Genomic DNA, 15,549 nt, shown 5'->3' with positions numbered 1-15,549 from the left:
TTAGGAAGGGCATCCAGCTGTAGAAACTCTGCCAATTGGAAATATGCTGTGCGTGAGAAGACCCGGCAAGCCAAATGAGACCTAAATCTAAGGCCTCAGCCAGTCCACTCATGCGTACCTTCCTTCCTTCATTGGACACTAAACTCCACTTGCGAAGACCTGTTGAAGCAAGTGAAATCGAAATCGAAATTTGACGTCTGGCCAGCGTCGTCTCCCTCATTGGACACGAAACTCAGCTTGCGAAGACTTATTGGGGCAAGCGAAAGCGAAATTGTGATGGCACCTGTGCTCAGCGTTGCCTTTCTGGCACTTGTGCCCGCGGCATGTGTAAGGACTTTCGAGCGAGATCGTTGCCAGTACCATCTGACTGGACTTCGTGCCGGTGGCACGTAAAAAGCACCCGCTACACTCTCTGAGTGGTTGGCGTTAGGAAGGGCATTCAGCTGTAGAAACTCTGCCAAACCAGATTGGAGCCTGGTGTAGCCATCTGATTTCTCCAGTCCTCAGTCAAATCGTCCAACCCATGCTAGCATGGAAAGCGGACGTTAAACGACAATGATGATGATGTTTATATATATATATATATATATATATATATATATATATATCTTCGAAACGCCTAGTTAGAATAAAGGCAGCTGATGAAGGAATAATTGCAAGTGGCTATCTGTTTTCCTATGTGTTCGTTCCGTTGTCTGTAGTTCATTTTTCTAACGTCCTGTACCCTGATATGCATCTATATACACATGTAGACGTAAGTATGTACATATATGTGTGTATACATGCATATATATTCTTTGTATTATATATATATATATATATATATATATATACAGAAGCAAACGCACGCACACAAACACGTACACAATAACGCACATATACACACACATACAAACACACACGCACGCACAAAAACATACACACACGCACAAAATACACACACACACGAAATAACCCACGTGCGATCCACAGAGCAAACCGCACGCATATACACACACACGTACACACACATGTATATACACATACACACACGCACACAAAAAATACAGGCACACACTGCTAGGAAATCACACCCACACACGCACACACACATACTCAAAAACTGCCTGCCTACTTTCTACTGACCATTCCACAACCACTCCGAAACCATTCCTGCTACTAATTCCTTCCACTACGTCACACACTAATAGATAAACAGCCAAATCACGCACACACACAGACACACATATATACGCACACACACGTTCTGTTATTACACACACACACGCACACATATTTACCTCCCTTTTTCACTCTCCTGTCTTAGAAAGAACTTTTCCTCCACCACTTCCTCTTCCTGTCCTTCCACAATGTAACCTCGTGGACATCGGTGGCGATTTTTTCTTCCTCCGTTTTTCCCTTCTTTGAACTTTCCTTGTTTCCGACGAAGAGCACCGCTCGAAACGTCATACTTTCTCTCTTTCCTTTCCCGAGCGTCTAGTAACACTATCTGTATCACGTCCTCACGTTGTTGTTTTTTGTTATTGTTTTTTGTCTTTTTCCTTTTTTTGAACCTATATATATATATATATATATATATATATATATATATATATATAGTTATATATGTATATATATATATATATATATATATATATATATATATAGTTATATATGTATATATATATATATATATATATATATATATATATATATATATATATAGTTATATATGTATATATATATATATATATATATATATATATATATATATATATATAGTTATATATGTATATATATATATATATAGTTTTTTTCTTATTCTTTTATTATTCGTTTCAGTGATTTGACTGAAGCCATGCTGGAGCACCGCCTTTAGTCAAACAAATCGATTCCAGGACTTTGTAAGCCTAGTACTTATTCTCTTGGGTCTCTTTTGCCGAACCGCTAAGTTACAGGTATGTAAACACACCAGCATCAGTTGTCAAGCGATGTTTTTTTTTGGGGGGGGGGTAAACATACATATATATATATACATACATACATACATACATACATATATATATGTGGTTAGAAAAATACAAGGGAAAGTATATTTATGGACCATTAATAATATATCGTTACATATATATATATATATATATATAGGTAAATGATAGGCTTGCCTCAATCCTTCATGGGTAGTCTGAAGCATCTAAGCAACCAGGGGATGTTTAAATCCGGAGGCACTCCTGGGAATCACGTGTGCGGGTACCGTCTTGGTTAGAGGGCATCCAGAGGCAGGTAATTTATTGTTTAAACCGTAGTTTATAATTATATTTATGTGGAGAATGGAGCAACAAATTGCTTCTTCATGTATTTGTTGCACCATTCTCCACACACACACACACACACACACACACACACATATATATATATATATATATATATATATATATATATATATATATATATATATATAAATAACGGTATATTATTAATGGTCCATAGATATACATTTTCTTGTATTTTTCTAACCACATTGGTGTCCATAAAGCAACTGATTTCCACAACAGAACATATCTACTCCTTGTGATACCACACAACGATATCTGACGAGTTGTGTTTTAACTTGGTGGCTGTTTTAATTTTTAACTTCCACCAATATTCTTTTGATCCGTCCGTCTCAATATAGTCAGCTTCGTCTGTAGGTGTTTTCTCTATGGTTATTCTGTTCCAGATCATTCTGGCCACTGCATCATGCTTCATGGGAAGATAATATTTGAAAGACATTCTTTCACAGTTGACAATAATGTGGTTGATACCTTCAGTCGTGGTCTTGCACAGCCTACGTTTGTTATCTGTCAACGTTCTGCCCTTTTCTGCTTTTTATGCTGTAGGTACTTAGTGGAGATCTCTTGTTCTTGAATTACATGGAGGTAGCCTTCAAAGTAAGGTGTCATAAACTTGTCAGTACACCATGCCAAGCTTTTGATATGATCAATTACATTTGTAGATATGTATGTATCATTTATACACTGCTGGGGAGTGACCCATCTTCCTCTCCCATGTCAAAATTTGGTTTTGGAGTTAAGTTTTGACTGCTGTCTCTAGCATGGTGGTATCTCTTAGATACCCTTAATCATAATTTTAATAATAATTAATAATTATACCATACTGGCCACTTGATATTATCAGTATTTTAAATAATGATCTTACCCTTTTTTGGCGCAGGAGTGGCTGTGTGGTAAATAGCTTGCTTACCAACCACATGATTCCGGGTTCAGTCCCACTGCGTGGCACCGTGGGCAAGTGTCTTCTACTATAGCCTCAGGCCTACCAAAGCCTTGTGAGTGGATTTGGTAGACGGAAACTGAAAGAAGCCTGTCGTATATATATACATATATATATATATATATAGTGAGAATTTACAAAAAAAACAACAAAAGACGAAGACGGGTGTGTAAGCAACAAACAGATGTATTAGTTTGACGCTCAGGAAGTGAGAAGGACTTTTACGTTGGATAAAGTGGCGCCCGCCAAATCAGAAGGATCCGAAATTTTGAAAATCTAGTACTCAAAATATACTTTTAGTTTCATACCTATTATTATTGGAGCAATAGAACACATACCAACCCGCCTGGGACAAAATACGGCTGAACTTGGGTTTGAGGGCGAGAATGCAAATCCTTAACTCATATGCTACAAACGATCAGGATATCCGGGACTATAAAAATCATCAAAACATTCTAAAGATTTAAAAGAGGGTGAACAAAACAAGATGGTTTCCTTCACAACCTTGCTACCAAGCAGGTGGCCGGTCAAAATTTATTCTAAATTAAAAAGTGGAAGAGAACGTACACACGCGTGCACCCGCACGCACACGTATGTATCTATAAATGCACGTATTAATACACACAGCTCACACACACACGCGCACACATCCATATTCACCTGTAATGTGTATGCAGCGCGTCCGTATAACAGCTTTGTCTCTGTGTTTCCTTTCCAGTTACTTCCAAAGACCATAGTGAGACTATAATGATAAAAAGAATACATAGAGTATTATAAGATGAAGGTGGGGTGGGGATGGAGGGGGTGGGCCTTCTAGCATCATCAGCAAATAATAAGCTATATGTTTTTTTTTTTATATGTATGAAAACAGTTAAACTTTATATGTTTATTTTAAAATTTAATGTAAAAACATAGCGAATGTATTTTAGCTAGAATTATAGTAACGAAAGATTTAAAAGGTTTTCTAAACGGAAAATAAGGATCTAAATACATAGGGATCTGTATAGTAAGGAAAGCCAAGAATGAGAGACGAAAACAAAGGTTTTGATTTACTAAAAGTGAACTAGGCAGCGTTGGTTGAAATATAGGTGGCTGCCAGTGTTTCCCTAACTTTTCGTGCCAAATTACAATATCGCTCACCTATCAGCCAAAAAATGCACCATCGCCCACCTGTGTAAAAAAAATACCTGATGCAACCCCTCCCCCAAATTCCCCTAGCCCCCCCCCCCGTATCATTTGACACACACACACTATATCATAGACTCGTTGCCCTGTTAGTGCCGTTTGTACTAAATATGTGGTTATTTACAAATCCTTTATTGTGGGTTTAGTTTTGCCATTAGTGTGAATAAAATTCTAACGTTAGCTCTATATTTTTCAGACAGATTAACTTTTGGAAACTTGTGCTTTCTTTTACACTGATTTTCATTTTCCCCAAATGAACTATTGATCAGAACTACCGATGCAAAAATAATTAATGATTGTATTATAAAGGAAATTAATAAAACTTTTTAATGAGAACCAAGTGTCTGGTGCGATGCATCTAGTGCAGATACATTCGGTTTCAAACTTGTCAACTTTCTCGTTGCGTCATATCCAGTCCAATTCTTTTATGGGAAAGTAAAGTTACAACATAGTTAAAAGCAAATTCAACCAGGTATGAGATAGGGTAGGCAAGCAAAAGTAATTTCAGGTGTTTCCACAGACTGGGGTAGAAATTCAATATACTCTGATGGTACCACAAACCTTCTTTGCCATTACGGCGATATCGCATTGTGGCGTCATTGTCATTTTCTAATTCTATCAATTCCTCCTGAGCGTTATTCTCGCAATCGACTGCATCGACCTGAAACAGATTGCTATAACAATTTGGAATATTCAGCGCAATAACATCTTGAAATCGCCCCGCCATGTTATTGTGCAATGTTTGTAAATAGTTGCGATATGTAGTTAAATCCTCATCAATTAATTCATCTTTCAAAAATCAAGTTGTGGGAATTGATGGAATTGACGTTTTGAAATGTTAGTCTTATACAACACCAATTTCGAAATGAAAGTAGTGATAAGTGATTTACAATTAACGGGAGTTTTTCTGTTTCCTTGTAATAACTTATTCAAATCATTTCATTTTGTGGATATATCACAAAGAAAAAAGACATCGCATCTTGCAGCCATCAATGAAGTGGATAGTGGAGTATCTTCAAAGAAAGATATGATTATATAAAACAGTTCAACAAAGCGTAAAACACAGTTTCCTTTTGACAGCCACTGCACTTCGGCAGGGTATAAGAGTTCAGCATGGTCCTCATCATTTCTCAGACAGAGTTGATGGAAAATTCGATCAGACAAGGGACTGGACTTCAATTTGTTCAGTCTTGATAACTAACTGTAGTGCATCATTCAACCTACCGTTCATATTTTTTGCCACTAAATGCTGCCGTTGTGCCAAGCAATGAACAGTTCGTATCTGGTGGGAAAATTCACGCTTTAGGAGAGATGAAAAACCTCTGTATCTGCCTATCATCGAAGGGGCTCCATCAGACGTACAGGCAAGAATATTACTGAGTGGGATATTAGGTTCAAAAAGGAAAAACTTGAGAGTGTGAAAAATTGCACCTCTTGAATCAAGCGGCAATTTCTGTGAACAGCATTTCCTCACAAAGCTGAAGGTCTTCGCTGAGTTGACTCATCCATTTATATAGAAAATTCAGAACGCTGGAGAATATTAAAGAGCTGATGTTTGATATCGTTGGTCATTTTATCGATGCTTCGAGAAATTGTGTTATTACTAAGCGGGAATTTCTTCATAATGTTATCGGGTTTTTCGTGCATAACAGCTGATAAAATCTCTTCGATAACTGAGCGAAGTAATGTTTCTCCATTTGTGTGAAACCTCCCAGACTTAGCAACAAGCAATGCAATGTTGTACGGTGGAATCAACCCGTCATTCTCCTCTTTACTAGTTTCCTGGAGTAGCGTGTTGAATGTTTGTTCTTACTTTTTGAAAGAGGAGCTCAGTTGCAAAAAGTATGATGACGGCTTGTCCTTCTCAGAATGCTTTGGCATCAAAGTGATACTTCAAGCGTGAAGGTTTCACTGCTTCGTTGGTCAATGTATGATGGCAAAGAAGGCACATCAGAAAGGTAGTATGGTATTCCCAAAGAGAAGAAGTCGATAGAGTAGTCAAATGATACGTCTTTACTGGAGCAAATTCGGATCTAGTTCGTTTGGCTGCCAGCATTTCAAAAATTAAAGTTTATCGAAAATTTTAAAATTTGGCACATTAATGTTCCTTTCCAAGCTAAATGGCTGGAGTTATTCAACTTTTACAAGAAAAATGTTTTAAAAAAGTTATAGAGGTTTAAAGTTTGATCATTTTCACCAAGTCAAGAAACACGATTTCAAAGCTTTCATTATGTACGTGACTGCACATTTTGTCAACATCCTGAAAATAGCACTTGTGTTTTAATATGAAACCACAGAATTATGCACCACATATAACCCCTCATAACTTTTATTTTTCGGAGTTTTCAGGGAATTTTTGCGAATTTGAATTCTACACGCAGGACTTCATACGATTATGCCAAAAAAAAAAAAAAAATTGTAGTGGAGTGTGATTTAAGGCCCACGCCTATTTGGCTGCTATTTCTAGCACGCATGACAACCATCTCAATGACTGCGACAAAAATATTCGATCGATGAACAAGTCCGCTTTTTTAATACAAACTGAAGTCTCATGCGAATAGTCAAATCGATAAAAGTGCATCCTTATTCTAGGCATGCCTAGATATCAGTAAATGCAGACTTAATTTCTAAAAATTCATTGTCACCCACAAAATGTTCATATCGCCCGCCAAAATCTCAAATCGCCCACCATTTTCTAGAAATTCGCCTATCGCCCACCTGTAAGTTGAAATCGCCCACTTTGGGAAGCTATGATTAACGCGCTTGTTTACACTCAAGCATAGAAAGACCTTCGCTGAGAAAATTGGCCGGGGAGAGAAATCCTCCCTATACACAATATATGTAACCCTCGCCCCCACCAAAAACAAAACAAAAAAAAAACACTGGGCGATGAGCGACGTCACCGTGTTGTAGGATACGTGTTTCAGCATCGTTTCGCTTTATCATTTACAGACACGAAGTTTATCATTCACAGCCTACTGTATTTCAATCTGTTTAGTGCACTTTTAGTTTTAATTCCAGCTTGGGAAAGTTTTTGTACACCTCAGAAAATTGATTATCTACTGTTTAAATATAGGAACGGCAGTTCTTAGTCGTGAACGATAGATCTGATATCCATGATTGATGAAACAACGACGGGGAAATACGTGTCTTCCCAGTGGAGTGCTTTCCACACACAGTAACTATAAAAAGAATTTCTCTCCCGAAACAGTTTCCGCAGCGAAAGTCTTTCCGCGTCTGAGTGTACACGAATGTGTTAAATATAATTGTACACACCTATATTTCAGGGATTTTAACTTCTTTCAAAAGAGAGCCTGTCAAAACTGAGATAACCTTACGAGCTTGTGCACTTCATAAATCGTGGAATATAGTAGGTTTGTATGTACGTGTCTATGCATGTGTGTGTGTATGTGTGTGTGTGTGTGTGTGTGTATAACTTGAAAACACCTGCTAATAACTTATATTTTTCGCCTTTTTATTTCTTTTTTTTTCGTTTTCATAGTTTTCATTCAACTCCGGCTTCTTTCATTTACAGTTTTAACTTTCTACAAATTACCCCATTAACTTCAACTTTCGCTATAAACATCTACACCCGCCCACTATATAGTATAAATTATTCACATTTTTCGAAGTTTTAAATCCTTAAGTAATCCATATTTTATAAATTTAATGCTAAATTATTACATTTGAATACTCCCCACTCTCGTAAACCTTTTCCAGATTTGAAATTTAGTGTTTTTTTTTTAAACTTTTTACATCATGAAATTTTTATTTTAATTTATTTTTGAATTTAGATGTGATTTTATAAATATTCTAAACTCCCTTTTGGCATAAAAAAAAAACAAAAACGAAAGAAAGAAATATTACGTTGAAATCTCATAAATAATATATGACGTTTAAATCTCCGATTGATCATAATCCGCTTCATTAAATCTACATCCAGATCAACATTTAGGAAGGATTACGTATCCCCAGTTGGTTATAATTTGTGCCCATAAAGCCCACGTCGAAAATACGTTTCAAAAAAAAAAAAAAAAGAAAAAAAAAACAATTTGATGCCATTGTAACAAAAGTAAACTCAGATCATAGTGTAAACTCGGATCGTAAAAACCAAACCATTATAAAGCAAAATATTTAGAAGCCATAAACCTCCGCATAAATTCTCCATTGTTTGCTAAAAACATTCCACCACAACACTACACAAGCAACGTCTCTCGATTTCACTGTTTCGGTTATTTTATCGTTGATTGACTGACATAAAGACAAGTACATATTGTTGGAAAGTCAGACAGCTTTTATTTCACTACGCTTCAAAATTTTCCAACCGAGCGAAACGAGCGAACAATCGCGTAATCGATGCAATACATATATACATAATACATACATACATACATACGTTTTCTGCTCACATTTACTGGTGTCTAAATTGTTGAACATTTGTAACCAAATTCTTTGCTGAGTGTTTTATTGATATCTGGAAGGATTTTTAAATTCCATTTTTCTTCTTCTAAGTATATAATTTTTTTTCACACACAGAGAAATATCTTAAAAGTAAATAGATACTCATACATACATGCATACATACATACATACATACATACATATATACATATATAACACACACACACACACACACATTTCTTCTTGACTTACGACCGAATTCCGTTCCGACTGACAAGGCGTAAGTCGATCTGGTCGTATGTCAATCTGGTCGTATTTTTCAACACTATTTTCGTTCAACTCTTCATCGTTAGTCTCACAATCTCTGTATTGTCAACATTGTCTCATAAGAGTTGTGGGCAACAATTTTGAGTAATAGTATTGTCTAGAAAGAACAAGAGTTAGGAGTAAACACAAGCACACACATAAAAACTCATTAAAAATCCATTTAGGTTGTCTCACATGAAATATATTTTAAATAGGCTTCATAAGACTCATAAGAAGCCTATTTAAAATACATTTCATGTGAATCAACCTAATATATATATATATATATATATATATATATATATATATATATATATATATATATATATATACGCATCGTAAATGTACAAACGAACGGAAAACAGACACAGAGTAGCAAGTCGAAAAGCATATAATAAATGCACTGACGAGCGGAAAACAGACACAGAAGATCTCCAACTCCTCATCAGTTATCGGCCAGAGGGTCAAAATGCAATTTCGTGCCGTTATCAATAATATCGATTCCCTTCTGGTAGCGACCGGCACGAACTGCCTGGAAATGGGACCGAAACATAACAGAACGAGAACGGACAGACAATAAATGGATAAAAAAGCAATACAGAAGTGAACAGACGAAAATGAATAAATTTAATTCAAGCCGAGTCCGTTCGTTGACGGACGAAGGACAAAAACGAAATAATAGACAAACAAGATATAGCCTTAGGGCTAGACGAAGACGAAAGTATGGGTAACGGTAAGACAGAAATCCTTAAGGATTGGAAACAAAAGGACAACAGACAGTGGAACAGGTTGAAGTGGATATATATATGGGCGAAGTTTTCTATAGAAAAACAAAAGACGAAGACAGATGTATGAACAACAAGTGTATCAGTTTGAAATCTACAGGTTTTTTTCATTCTCTCTTTTATTTTCTCTTATTCCCTTCTGTTGAAGAGCATAAGCTCGAAACGTACAAGACTTTTTCACTTTTCCTGAGCGTCAAACTAATACATTTGCTTGTTGTTCATAAACCTGTCTTCAACTTTTGTTTTTCTTTAAATTTTAACTATATATCATATGCTCACGTGGTTCTCTCCAGTTTGCTTCTGACTGAACTTCCTTCTCTTTGGATTTGCATATCTGAACCACTTCCCGAACTTTCAGCACCTCTCCTCATCCACATACCAGCACTCCACCCGGATTACCACTGGATCTACTGACTCTACCTTCACGGATTTCACTGGATTTTTTTGGGGCTGAGATATATTTTTGTATGTGTGTGTGTGTGTGCGTGCGTGCGTGCATGTGTGTGCGTGCATGTTTATTTGTAAACTGTATATGAGTGTATGCTTTTGGTGATTATGATCATATATGTATATGTGTATATTTCAAATACAAGTTATCACATTACAGTTTTGTTATTCTCAATCTACAATCACGCTTTGTCTTTCGCATCACGCCCCAATTTAACAAATACACACCTCTACCCCCAACGACATGCCCACTCACAAAAACCTCGCACTACTACCCTCAATCAATTAATAATTAATCCCGCCGGAACCACTTTCCACAGTTATTTCTAGTTATATTTACATATTTACAAATAGCCATATTTTCGTCTTTATAGATATTCATATATCTTGTCATATTTATTTATCCGTCTGTTCATATATTCATGTCTGTTTATATATTCATATGTCTATTCATATTTAACCATCTTCTAAATTAATTAGAGTTGACAATTTGGCGTTCATCCACACCACCGCCACCCAATATGTATCAAAAGCTCATTACCCGCCATTTGATCTCCTTACTCGAGTACTTCTATTGGTTATCCAAGCATTCACTCATCAATAATATCTCCGCGCTTCACATGGCTCAGCGATTCTCGTCTCAAAACCTAGACAATCACCTGTTTATGCAACCACATATACAACATACACCTCTACCTTTCTCCTCACATCAAACAATTCTTCACCCGCAATAATCTTAAAAACTGTTGCCCCTAATCAATCACTAACATCTGTTTCATTCCTCACCCTCCGTATTCACTCAAGATTACGCAAATATAGTTAGATGCTCCTAAAATATATGGGCTGAGGAATCACAAGTTGAAACTGACAGACAGTGCGATACATTGATCACATTATTTATTCCTAGATGAGTACTGTGCAGACACTTAGGAAATACTCAAACAGAATCAGTGTTACTGTAACTGACCCGTTTTGGCCATTTGAATTAAACTTACAATGCATTCGACCAGGTTTTCCTACAGTCCTCTCCACCTACTTTCATTCATAAGGTTTGCACAAATATCCGACAACATTCACACACGTACATACGCATATATGAACATATACACATGCATATATAAGTAATTATTTACGTATTGGGTATGTTCCGAGTAGTTATCCGATGAAGCACGTTCACTGTCAATTACTACCTGACGTCATCCACGATTTTTACACAATTGTCACTGGATCTACATCAGGAATTCCTCAGTGTTCGTTGAGTATATATAACAAATGATAGAGACGGAAAATGGAATATATGAGAAAATTTATTGCTTACAACGATCGTTTCGATCCATCCTGGATCGATCCCTCGCGGCTGGGGTACAGTATAACTGGTTGTGGTGCTTCCCTCAGAGCAGAACTGTCTCGTCAGGTGATGTTACAAGTGGTATCTCGTTAAATAAACCTTGTTTCGCTCGGTTTTAATACAGCATGCTGTTAGTAACAGTAGGTTTAAGCCGTTGAGTTATTAACAACAAGCTATATTAAAACCGGGCGAAACCGGACTTATTTAACGAGATATCCCTTATAACATCATCTGATGAGACACTTCTGCTCTGAGGGATGCATCACAATCAGTAGTACAGTATTGCACCCGCTAGGGATCGATGCAGAATGTGTCGAATCGATCGTTGTGAGCAATAAAGTTTGTCGCATATTCCATTTTCCGTCTCTATCATTTTTATATACATACATATTTATGTTCGTTTACATATATACAGGCAAATATTCACTCAACAGAAACAGATAAATTACTTCCCTCTATTAATTATTTAAATTAGATAAATTTAGAAGCTAACAAATAAAAAGTTAAAACTAAGAAAATAAATCAAAATAGAGAAATCGATACTCAGTGGTTTGAGCATCGGGCTTACAATCGTCAAGTTTCGAGTTTGATTTCCGGACTGGGCTGTGTTGTGTTTTTGAGCAAGACACTTTATTTCACGTTGTTTCAGTCCACTTAGCTGTAGAAGTGAATTGCGACATCACTAGTGTCAAGCTGTATCGGCCTTTGCCTTTCCCGTCATTGTTGGCACAGGGAGGGAAGATTGGTATGCATGGGTGACTGCTGGTCTCCCACAAACAGCTTTGACCAGACTTGTGCCTTGGAGGGTAACTTTTTGGGTGCAATTCCATGGTCATTTATGATCAAAGGGAGTTTTCACCCCTATTTACCATACCTTAGGTACAAGGCCTGAATAAAGTAAATAAATAATACTTGATGAAACAAGACAAACAACAGGAGAAAGGAAATCAAGAAAGTTACTGGATGTATTATTGTCTGATAATCAATTACATAAACTTGGACATGTACAGTTATATCCTTGAATTCGTATGTGTGTATTCTGCGCGTAAATAAATGAGTGCAGGCAGTCAAATTAAGCCGGGGTTGTCTAGTTTGGTGAAAAAACAAGTTTCAGTATTTTAATAAACATTTACCGAAGTGTCATCGTTTTACATCCTTGTGTATAGGAACTTATCGGAATCCCGAAGGTTTCATGAAGGATGCTCTTTTGAGTCGTAGAGAGGTTACATCTATTCCCATTTATTTTTGTTTCAGCATCTACTTTTCCAGTTAAATGGCAACTAACTTCTTTCTGATATTCTAATGTAACAAAATGTTTGTAACTAATTTAAAAAAAATTTAATTTGAAACTGTTCATTTTTTTTTTTTTAGTTTATGAAGTCTGAGAGAGACTGATGGCAGAGTCGTTGGAACTCTCGAACAAATATTTTGCGGAATTCGTCCCAGCTCTTTAAGTTCTTGGGTCCGAATCCCACTGAAGTCAACTTTCCCTTCCACCACTCTGAGGTCGGTAAAGTGAAATACAAATTAAATACTGGAGACCGATGGTGTCAACTAGCCCCCTTCCCTGAAAAATTGCTGGCCTTATGTTTCAATTAGAGAGTAAGAGACTATTCTGTAGCATATCCAACATTTTAACATTTATTTACATTACATGACTGTATATTTCACAACTCAGGATTTAATGAAAAAGTGATTTTTTTAAACGAGAATTTGAAAAAAGTTGTTTCGTTTAATGATTCAGAGAAGAAAAGACAGTTCTTCTGACTTTTCAAGGTCTCCATAAGTGAAAGGGTTGAAAGAAAGAAATTCTCCTCAAACCGGAGACCTGGACCATATGCCAACATTATAGTGAACTTCTCTAAAGGCACCAGCAGGTTCGATGGTGGTATTAAACTGGGCGATGGCTTGTCTACTTTCCAATAATAAATAAAGTACTCCGCTGTTTTTCACATAGTTTTCGCCGACCAAATTTTACTCCGAAAGTTTTGTTCGACACAAGAATATGTTAGAGGATATTTGTTGTAGGTGATGCACAAAGGATAATGTTCCTGAAACTGTGTAGTTACGAAGTGAACATCCTAACCACACAGCCATACCTAAATCTATTTATATATTTTTAATTTTCTAGATTATTTTAACCACCGTATTAAAGATCATGCCGGAATTCCACATTTATGTGTGTGCGTGTGTGTGTGTGTATAAAATTGAAATGGGTATTAAAATTTATACACTTGTAGTGAAACTACCTCCCGCCATTAGATACAAACTACTATCGCCATTACATACAATCTTCTCATTTAAATATAAATAAATGCGAGCGTAGTAGAGAACCCATTCCTTGTCATCACGTGACTGATTATTATTCGAATCGGCAACTTCTTCGAACCGTTCCTGCCAGAACGCAAACTGACCAATCACAGCCCTTAATAGGGTCACGTGATAGTGTTTTTCTACTCCCATCTTGGAGCCCCCCTTAACGCCTTAAATAGATCAACTCATACCCAACAATTCGTCTCGGTCCAGTTTCTCTTTGAGATCTGTTCCGTGTACCACACGACAGCAGCAGCAGCCAGCGACCACTTCAGTAGCTTCGTCCAGCCACGATGACCTCCGCCGTCGCCACATCAGCAACAAGAGTCTACGACTACTATCCAGCATCATCGTCATGACCAACACGATTACTACCAAGCAGCCTCTACACCACCAGCGTCAACACGACTTACTATGTACACCAAACCAAACCTCCGCGGCACACATCTCTCTCTTCGATTCTGTTAGGTGACTTAGCTTTACCACGATAATAAACAGACAAGAGATCTCAGCCTGCGATAAACGTCTGTCCTCAAGGCCCTGGCATCGAAACCAAAACACAACTAGTGATAAGCTCTGCCAAACGACGAACGACGAACATCTGTATAACAAGAATCACGGCCCGGCATCGATGCCACGACATCACAACTAGTGATCAGCTCTGCCACACTCAGCCAACTCACTTCACATACAGAACTTTTCCTATAGTGTACTAAAGAACTGGTATAATTGCTCACGTGTTATTGACTCTTTCTATCTGCTGTAATATTTCACATACACATACATGTATCACTCACATACACACTTTTCTTTGTACGACAGTCTGTCTTTGATTATGTTCTTATATGTCGCATTTCACACTCTCACACAGACATACATCTTTAACGCTACAATAAATATCTCTGTTATTCATCTTATACGGTTGTAGTCTTTCATTACTGGTCATCTATGTTATCGTCGCATAACATATTTTGTATATCATCATTTGATATACAATTGTGTGTTTGACCGTGTGACACGTTTAAATAAAAGGAGCCCTCTGTTTTTCCATTCGTCACCATATCTCCTTTTATGAGTTCGCACGGTCGTTCCTTACACACTTATTAATGGAATACAAGACTGTAATTGCTGAGTACGCTTTATCAAATTGAACCTTGCTTTCCCAGCTTCAGTATATACCCCTTCCTTCTGTTGTGGTTTTGAGCTCTAATTTTCTACAATATCTGTGCCAACCATATGTCAGCAGAATTAATCTCTTTAAGCTCCTTTCCACAACATATCTACCAACCAGACGCTGGTAGAATTAATCCTGTAGTCTCTGTTTCCACGTGTCCCTCAACCAACTGTTAGTAGAGATAATCCTTTTACCCTCGTTTCCACAACATCAATGTCAACCAGATGGCGGTAGAGTTAATACATGGATTTCGTAACTGTCGTTGTTCACGTTTGTAAAGCTTGAGTGAATGAGCTTCTATCATTATAACAGTTATTGCTCATACATTTGTAGCAGTA

The 15,549-nt window shown here is 37.0% G+C and overlaps 1 long non-coding RNA gene across 1 annotated transcript in view; it reads left to right on the top strand.

Annotated features, from left to right (window-relative positions):
* Nucleotides 1-14,951, top strand: part of LOC149134485 (uncharacterized) — a 72,643-nt gene extending 57,692 nt beyond the window's left edge. Inside the window, exons 2-3 of the long non-coding RNA XR_016242930.1 lie at nucleotides 1,822-1,937; nucleotides 13,096-14,951. This is a non-coding gene — a long non-coding RNA (uncharacterized LOC149134485). The remainder of the gene's footprint in view (nucleotides 1-1,821; nucleotides 1,938-13,095) is intronic.
* The last annotated feature ends 598 nt before the right edge of the window (nucleotides 14,952-15,549 follow it).

This window comes from Octopus bimaculoides, chromosome 8 (genome assembly GCF_046866305.1).
Source record: "Octopus bimaculoides isolate indiv1 chromosome 8, ASM4686630v1, whole genome shotgun sequence".
Lineage (NCBI taxonomy): Eukaryota > Metazoa > Mollusca > Cephalopoda > Octopoda > Octopodidae > Octopus > Octopus bimaculoides.
This window is presented reverse-complemented; position numbering and strand designations above follow the sequence as displayed.